The sequence below is a fragment of the Taudactylus pleione genome, unplaced genomic scaffold (genome assembly GCF_031769625.1).
Source record: "Taudactylus pleione unplaced genomic scaffold, aTauple2 ptg000366l, whole genome shotgun sequence".
Lineage (NCBI taxonomy): Eukaryota > Metazoa > Chordata > Amphibia > Anura > Myobatrachidae > Taudactylus > Taudactylus pleione.
Window position 1 is genome coordinate 1,159,798 of NW_028284767.1, and position 7,835 is coordinate 1,167,632.

Genomic DNA, 7,835 nt, shown 5'->3' on the forward strand with positions numbered 1-7,835 from the left:
GCATTTCCACAAAAAAGTAGACACAAAGACAAAACCAAACCTTCTACATACCTACATATTTTGTGATAAGTAAATAACTTTTTCTCTTATTCTCTTATTGTAATATTATGGAAAGGTATTTTTTTCCTCTAGAAGCTCATTAATTTAAAAACTGTTCTAGTGTTCGCACAGGAAAGTTAAATGCTTTAGTTTTGAATAAAGGTGTGTGGAAATTTTGAACTGGTTTGAAATTTGGTAAAATTTCACCAGTTAAAAGGCCCCAAATACAGTATATTTGTAGTATAACTGTCAATAGACCTCGTTTTAAAGTGTGGGTTTAGACTTTGTATGCCGCTTTCAGAGTTCATAGGTCAGGTTTACTGTTCACGTTAAAAATACCCCTCCCTTTTTGGGAACGGTTAAGTCTATTTGCTCCAGACCCTGTATTATGATAGACAAGCAGTTTTCCCTGCGTTGGAAGCAGGGATTACATCCTTTTATAACAAATGGGGCACATATATTCAATCACTCAACTCCCCTACACAAGCTCAGATTTTGAAGGAGTTTGAGACTACCTCATGGTATTTACACAGACAGTTATCTTGATATGGAAGTTCTTATGTATAGTATTTCCTTTTGATCAATTGTAAACCTGGATGTTCCTATATATAGTATGTATGCTGAGGGGACATGCTCTGTACATCACCCTGATATTGACCACATATTCTCTCTTCATTGATTCTACTGCAACGCTGCCTTTATTTCTTCCTCCACCCCCTCTCCTATTTTCTAATATTTGTATTTTTTGCTGTTATTTTTGTGTTTTGATCCAGATATCCATTTGTATTGTTTTATTTTTCTTTGGATATTATAATATTGTTCATGGGCTATTTTTGCAGTTTTATACAATTGTTATTCGAACTGGAACTATATTTCTACTTCCCTAATGTATGTTTAGCGGCTGAATCTATATACCAGTTTGCTTTTTCCATGTTACCTTTATATAACTATTGCACATTGTGATTTACTGTTATTGATATCTGCCTGTAACATTTTCTATTTTTTCTGTCACTTGATTTCTGAAAATCCAAAATAAACAGATCTTTAAAAAAAAATAAGTGTTTAGCTTATGAAATAAACACAATTTAAATAATATTTTTAATTAAATAAAAAGCATTTAAACTTTTATAAACACAACTGTTTTAAACATTATTGTGTTTGGAATTTGCCGTTCGAGTTGCGCCATCTGCTGTTTTTGTTTAAAAATCACAACCACCTCAGACATGTGCGATCCTGCTCCAGCACTGTCAAACAGGCTCAAAAATAGTCAAACTGGCTCTAACCTGTTCAATTTTCTTTTAATGGTTCTAAAAATCGGGAATCGGGAACATCTCTAGTTCTGGACATAGTATGATAGGATCCTAAGAGACAGATCTAGCTACATTGATTGTTATCACTCCCTCTCCTATTTCCTTTTCTTCCCACAAATGTTCTGCTTGCAGCTGCTTTTCATGAAAATACAGCACACCAGAGTTTTTCCAGATACGCATTGTCAAGATCTTGGCTTTTGTAATCAGTGTGGTGTGAGGGGTGTGAATGGAACTATTTATACCAGTGTATATTTAACAAAGCATTTATGTTTTTTGCATAATTTTATTATATTTCTCTACTTATTGAAATTGTGTGCCATAAAAACAAAATAAACAATAAACAAAAATATTAAATCTGCACAGTTTTTGAAAGCAATAAAGAAAAATGTACCTTTAACTGGAGTTTTTGATTCTTGGCAATGAACAGGAAAATGCAGCTGCAATAGACAAGACGTCCTTTAACATGCCGTGTCAGGAGGCTGGGCTTACAGCTTACATTACCCAGAAGCCTACCTCGCCTTCTACTGCAGCTCTTAAGGGAGATTACAACAGCAAACAATATAGAGAACAAAGACCATAGATAATTCAGTTTTTCTAACGCTTGCATCATGATTTACACCAACATTCCATTCATACAAACTTAAGACTATTGACATTTTTTACATATTGTTTTACGTAATAATATTGCTCTCTAACCCGCAGAACACATAGGCAAAGTGTTGTGCATAGAGCTTATAAGCTCTCAAGGAAGATTGTGTACCCATGCAGCCAGACCAGCAGTGCCACCAAGCACCTAACAACTAAACCAACAGTGGGGATATAAACAGATACAGAAAAAAGTTGTATCACAGGTCATATGTACGTACTGTATTTGCCAGCTAGCAAAATGCTCACTAATATAGTGCTCTTGTATTTTTTTTAATACAGGCACATGTGCAAATCGATAAATTCCCCGGCGGGCCCCATTGCCAAAGGGCCCACCTTCTCCTATAGAGTTGAGTTTCCAGACTGTGCACTTCAATTTCACATTGTTACTCTGTTAGAGAGTCAATTACCTGGTGGAGCAGAACCACTGATGAACATTGGTGCTTGGTCAGGGCAGGATTAAGGCTTGTGGGGGCCCTGGGGCAACTAAGTTGTGGGGGCCCCCACCAAGCCACATGGAGCCTACCCCTTCCCCCACCACACGCAGACCCTTCAACATGATCCGTTCCATTAGCTACAAAATATTCTGCTCCTGGACTTCCCTCTTAATTTATGATTGCAGCCACCTGTGGTGAATCACCTGTCTAATCAATTACCTAGTGCTACACAGGTGACTGCAATCATACGTTAGGTGTTAAGTCCAGGAGCAGAGTATTTTGTACCTAATGGAACGGTCATGTTGGAGAGTAGTCACACGTTAAACACGGACACACACATATAATACATATGTAGCAAACATGTTTTCTATAACATACATACTAACACACACATGTACAGTATACACAAACACATACACACTAACACATATACCTACACAGTATACACACACTAGCACATACTGTATATACACATTAACACATACATACACACACACTAACACATACTGTATATACAATAACACATACACATATACACACTAACATATACAGTACTGTATACAGTATACAATAACACATATATACACTTAAACACATACATATACACATATAGACTATAGTAAACTTACATTCTATGCAGGCTGCTGCTCACTTCATTAGACCCTGCCCCCTCGTGCTGTACTTGCCATGTTGGCTCCGCCCCCAATTCGGGAAAAGCAGAAGGGGGGATTGGTCGTCAGGAGGGTGGTTTCTAGCTGACCTGCAGCAGCAGCAGCAGGGTGCAAGGAGCTGGCTGGCTGGCTGTGCACTCTCCCTCCTCAGCGTGACACTGACACACCCCCCGGATCATGCACTGAGATGAGCAGGCTGTGGTTCAGACTGTGCTATGATCGGAGCCTGTGTAATGCACTGCCCGCGCATTACACAGGCTCCGATCACAGCACAGGCTCAGCGCATGATCCGGACTGTGCTTGGTGGGCGATCGCTCCAATCGCCCCCCCTGGATCCGCCACTGGTGTGGGTGCCCTCTGTGTGTGGGGACCCAGGGACGACCGCCCCTGTCGCCCCCCCCTTAATCCGGCCCTGTGCTTGGTTCACTTCTATAGAACCTACACCAAGATTTGCTCTCCTGGCAAATAAAGTGGTTGGTCACGACACAACCATGTCCCCTCCTCTTGTGGGCTGCAGGCTTTAACATAATGAACACAATTCCTGCCTGTGCTTGGAATGACATTGTAGCTCTGTATTTATTCATTGACCTACAATTAAGTCATCACAGTTTTAGACATTTGTCAGTCAGTATGTGTGCCCTGTACAGTACATTAATCTGGTATACAGATGTGTCCTCATACACCTAGCATCTATAAGCCATATGGCACCTGAGAAGAGCAGCATATCATCATCTTCTTTAAATTTTGTGTCTTATTTTTATATTAAACAACACTCATAAAGTACTAGAGACTGGGCTGCAACTTTAACCACACAAGAATTTGTTTTAAACACACACAAAGTTTAATCCAACAAACTATTTTTGTCACTTCCAGTATTTTATGTATGTAAATAGAATGCACATTTTGAGCTAAAAAAGATGTTTGACGCGGCTGAATTGCCCAGGATCGGGCACACAGAGAGGGGCTGTTAGGCGCGACTGAAGCCACAGTGTATGAGGACATATCTGTATATAGACAGGATCACCATCATGTGTTTACTTATTATACATATGTTACATCATACTGCATTCCCAGGCCTTTGGTATATTCACTACAGTGCATTGCTGTTATCAATCTGGTACATTAACTGGCATTTAATTATGGTACATTTATTTTAAACATAAAACAGAGGCACGACCATCATGTCTGTGGCCACTAATCATCCGTGCATCACCGTAGGGGGACTGTCTGCTGATGTCTGCTAGTGATTAACCTTGCCTTCTAAGAGACACTGCCAATAATGTGCCTGTGTGGACACACCATGGGGCATCGAACTTATCCGGCTGCTTCTATGTTGGAGGTGATGCTGCCAACAGTTTTTCGTGTTAAATGTACTGTGGGGTATCAATCCTCCTGCCAGAGTGTGAACACGGCCACCAGTGGTAGTGCAACTGCATATTCAGATGCAGCCGCTGACTGTGACAAGTCCGTATCTTTTTAGCCACCCCCCCGTTACCTCCCAGGAACGCCCACTGTAATCCCCAGCTCTTGCTTTTAAATTCTTTCTGCAGGTTCCGACGGTATCCATCGAGACGCATGTGCAGACTGAAGACATCGGCCGCATACGTGTGGTATCAACATTATGTGCGCCTCTGAATCATGCCCTCTGTGTCATATACACATAAATGGGGTGAAAGGTATTTAAATTAGGGATGAGCGGGTTCGGTTCCCTGAGAACCGAACCCACCCGAACTTCGGGGATCCGGGGCGATCCGAGCCCAAGCTCGGATCTCCCTGTCTGCCCCGATCCCTCTCCCGAGGCAAAACCTCGAGATCTGCTGTCGGATCTCGAGGTTTTGCCTCGAGCGGCCATTTAAAAAAAAATGCCTTTGCCTTTAATGGGCAAAGTGCTGATTGGCTGACAGAGCCGTCTGTCACGGCTCTCAGCCAATCAGCATTATGGTGCTCATTTGCATGTAGCACGGACTCGTGAGATCCGTGCTACATGCATCTGTGTGATTGACAGTGACACAGAGCACAGATGGGTCAGTGAGACCCGTCTGTGCTGCTGTGTATTTCAATGACACAGATGCACGCACGGACCAGGAGATCCGTGCTACTTGCATCTGTGTCATTGACACAGAGCACTAACGGGTCCGTGAGACCCGTCTGTGCTGCTGTGGTAAATTAAAAAAAAAAAACCTGTGTAAAAAGAGAAAAAAATGGCGTCCTCCCCCCCAAAAAAAGAGCAACCAGCCCCGGGCATTAGTGACCCAGTGCTGGGTGTGCTTAAATACAGGGGACAAACGACATAGGGGTCCCCTGTACTTAAACACAACCAGCACCGGGCTAGTCAGAACCAGAGCTGGTTGCCAAAATACGGGGGACAAACGACGTAGGGGTCCCCCGTATTCTGCGCAACCAGCTCTGGGCTCTGATCCGGTCCTGGTTCTGGAAATACAGGGGAAAAAAATGAGTAGGGTTCCCCTGTATGTTCCAGAACCAGCACTGGACTTTTTCTAGCGGGGGGCTGATGCCACAGCCAGGGGAGCCCTTTCACCGGGCCCCCCAGCCGCAGCATCAGCCCTGACCGCTAGTCAGCCCAGGCCGGGGATCCCTGGAGAGCTGGGGACCCCCCCAATAAAGGGGTCACCCTCTCCAGGGCACCCCAGGCCCAGGCTGATAGCCCGGGGCTATCCCCGCCACCCCTGGTGGCGGTGGGTGGCGGGTTGATTGTGTGGTGTGGTGTAAATAAAGAATATCAAACATTGTCTTTACAAGTAGAACTGCAAGTCCCAGCAAGCCTGCCCCGCATGCTGGTACTTGGAGAACCACAAGTACCAGCATGCAGGGCATTAAGGGCCCACTAGTACCTGTAGTTCACCTGTAAAAAAATGTTTAAAAAAAACACAGGACACACACACCGTGACAGTATAAGTTTATTAAACATACATACACACACACACACACACACACATGTACACATACTCACCTATGTAACCCTGTAGCATCGGTCCACTTGTCCGGTAAAGTATCCATAGGGGACCTGTGAAAAAAAACATACTCACCATCTCCTATGCGAGGTTCTGTCCTCTTCGTTCCAAAGTAGGCATCCCCGGACTTGGCAAAAAAAAAAAAACGAAAACGCGATCCACGAACTTAGTACCGTTCTATAGAACGGTACTTCCCGAATGAGAGCTTAGCGGCGGGGTATCACCATGGAAACCCCGCTGCTAAGCGTTCATTGGCTGAGAGAGGCCATCTCCCGTCTCTCTCAGCCAATGAACGGCTCCCTCCATTGTAGTCAATGCTGGGAGCCGCAAGGTTATTAAAGTTTACCCTGCGGTTCCCACCATTGACTACAATGGAGGGAGCCGTTCATTGGCTGAGAGACGGGAGATGACCTCTCTCAGCCAATGAACGCTTAGCAGCGGGGTTTCCATGGTGATACCCCGCCGCTAAGCTCTCATTCGGGAAGTACCGTTCTATAGAACGGTACTAAGTTCGTGGATCGCGTTTTCGTTTTTTTTTTTTGCCAAGTCCGGGGATGCCTACTTTGGAACGAAGAGGACAGAACCTCGCATAGGAGATGGTGAGTATGTTTTTTTTCACAGGTCCCCTAGGGATACTTTACCGGACAAGTGGACCGATGCTACAGGTTACATAGGTGAGTATGTGTACATGTGTGTGTGTGTATGTATGTTTAATAAACTTATACTGTCACGGTGTGTGTGTCCTGTGTTTTTTTAAAAAATTTTTTTACAGGTGAACTACAGGTACTAGTGGGCCCTTAATGCCCTGCATGCTGGTACTTGTGGTTCTCCAAGTACCAGCATGCGGGGCAGGCTAGCTGGGACTTGCAGTTCTACTTGTAAAGACAATGTTTGATATTCTTTATTTACACCACACCACACAATCAACCCGCCACCCACCGCCACCAGGGGTGGCGGGGATAGCCCCGGGCTATCAGCCTGGGCCTGGGGTGCCCTGGAGAGGGTGACCCCTTTATTGGGGGGGTCCCCAGCTCTCCAGGGATCCCCGGCCTGGGCTGACTAGCGGTCAGGGTTGATGCTGCGGCTGGGGGGCCCGGTGAAAGGGCTCCCCTGGCTGTGGCATCAGCCCCCCGCTAGAAAAAGTCCAGTGCTGGTTCTGGAACATACAGGGGAACCCTACTCATTTTTTGTCCCCTATATTTCCAGAACCAGGACCGGATCAGAGCCCAGAGCTGGTTGCGCAGAATACAGGGGACCCCTACGTCGTTTGTCCCCCGTATTTTGGCAACCAGCGCTGGTTCTGACTAGCCCGGTGCTGGTTGTGCTTAAGTACAGGGGACCCCTACGTCGTTTGTCCCCTGTATTTAAGCACACCCAGCACTGGGTTACTAATGCCCGGGGCTGGTTGCTCTTTTTTGGGGGGGTGCACGCCATTTTTTTCTTTTTTTACACAGGTTTTTTTTTTTTTTTTTTACCACAGCAGCACAGACGGGTCTCACGGACCTGTCATTGCTCTGTGCCAATCACACAGATGCATGTAGCACGGATCTCCCGGGTTCGTGCTACATGCAAATGGGCACCATAACGCTGATTGGCTTCCTGTCTGCCACTGCAGTGCCACTCCTAGATGGGCCACGTGTTTGTGCCGCCCCCTTGTGTCGCTTAGCATAGTCATCCAGCTTCCTCGGTACAACCTTTTGGCCTAAAAACAATATTGTGAGGTGTGAGGTGTTCAGAATAGAGTGGAAATGAGTGGAAATT

General features: G+C 45.0%; 1 protein-coding gene across 1 annotated transcript in view; it reads right to left on the reverse strand.

Annotated features, from left to right (window-relative positions):
• Positions 1-1,794, reverse strand: part of LOC148508415 (sulfotransferase 2B1-like) — a 92,003-nt gene extending 90,209 nt beyond the window's left edge. The window contains exon 1 of the mRNA XM_088444466.1: positions 1,741-1,794. The gene's annotated coding sequence lies outside the window, so the exon portion shown is untranslated. The remainder of the gene's footprint in view (positions 1-1,740) is intronic.
• Between the last annotated feature and the right edge of the window lie 6,041 nt (positions 1,795-7,835).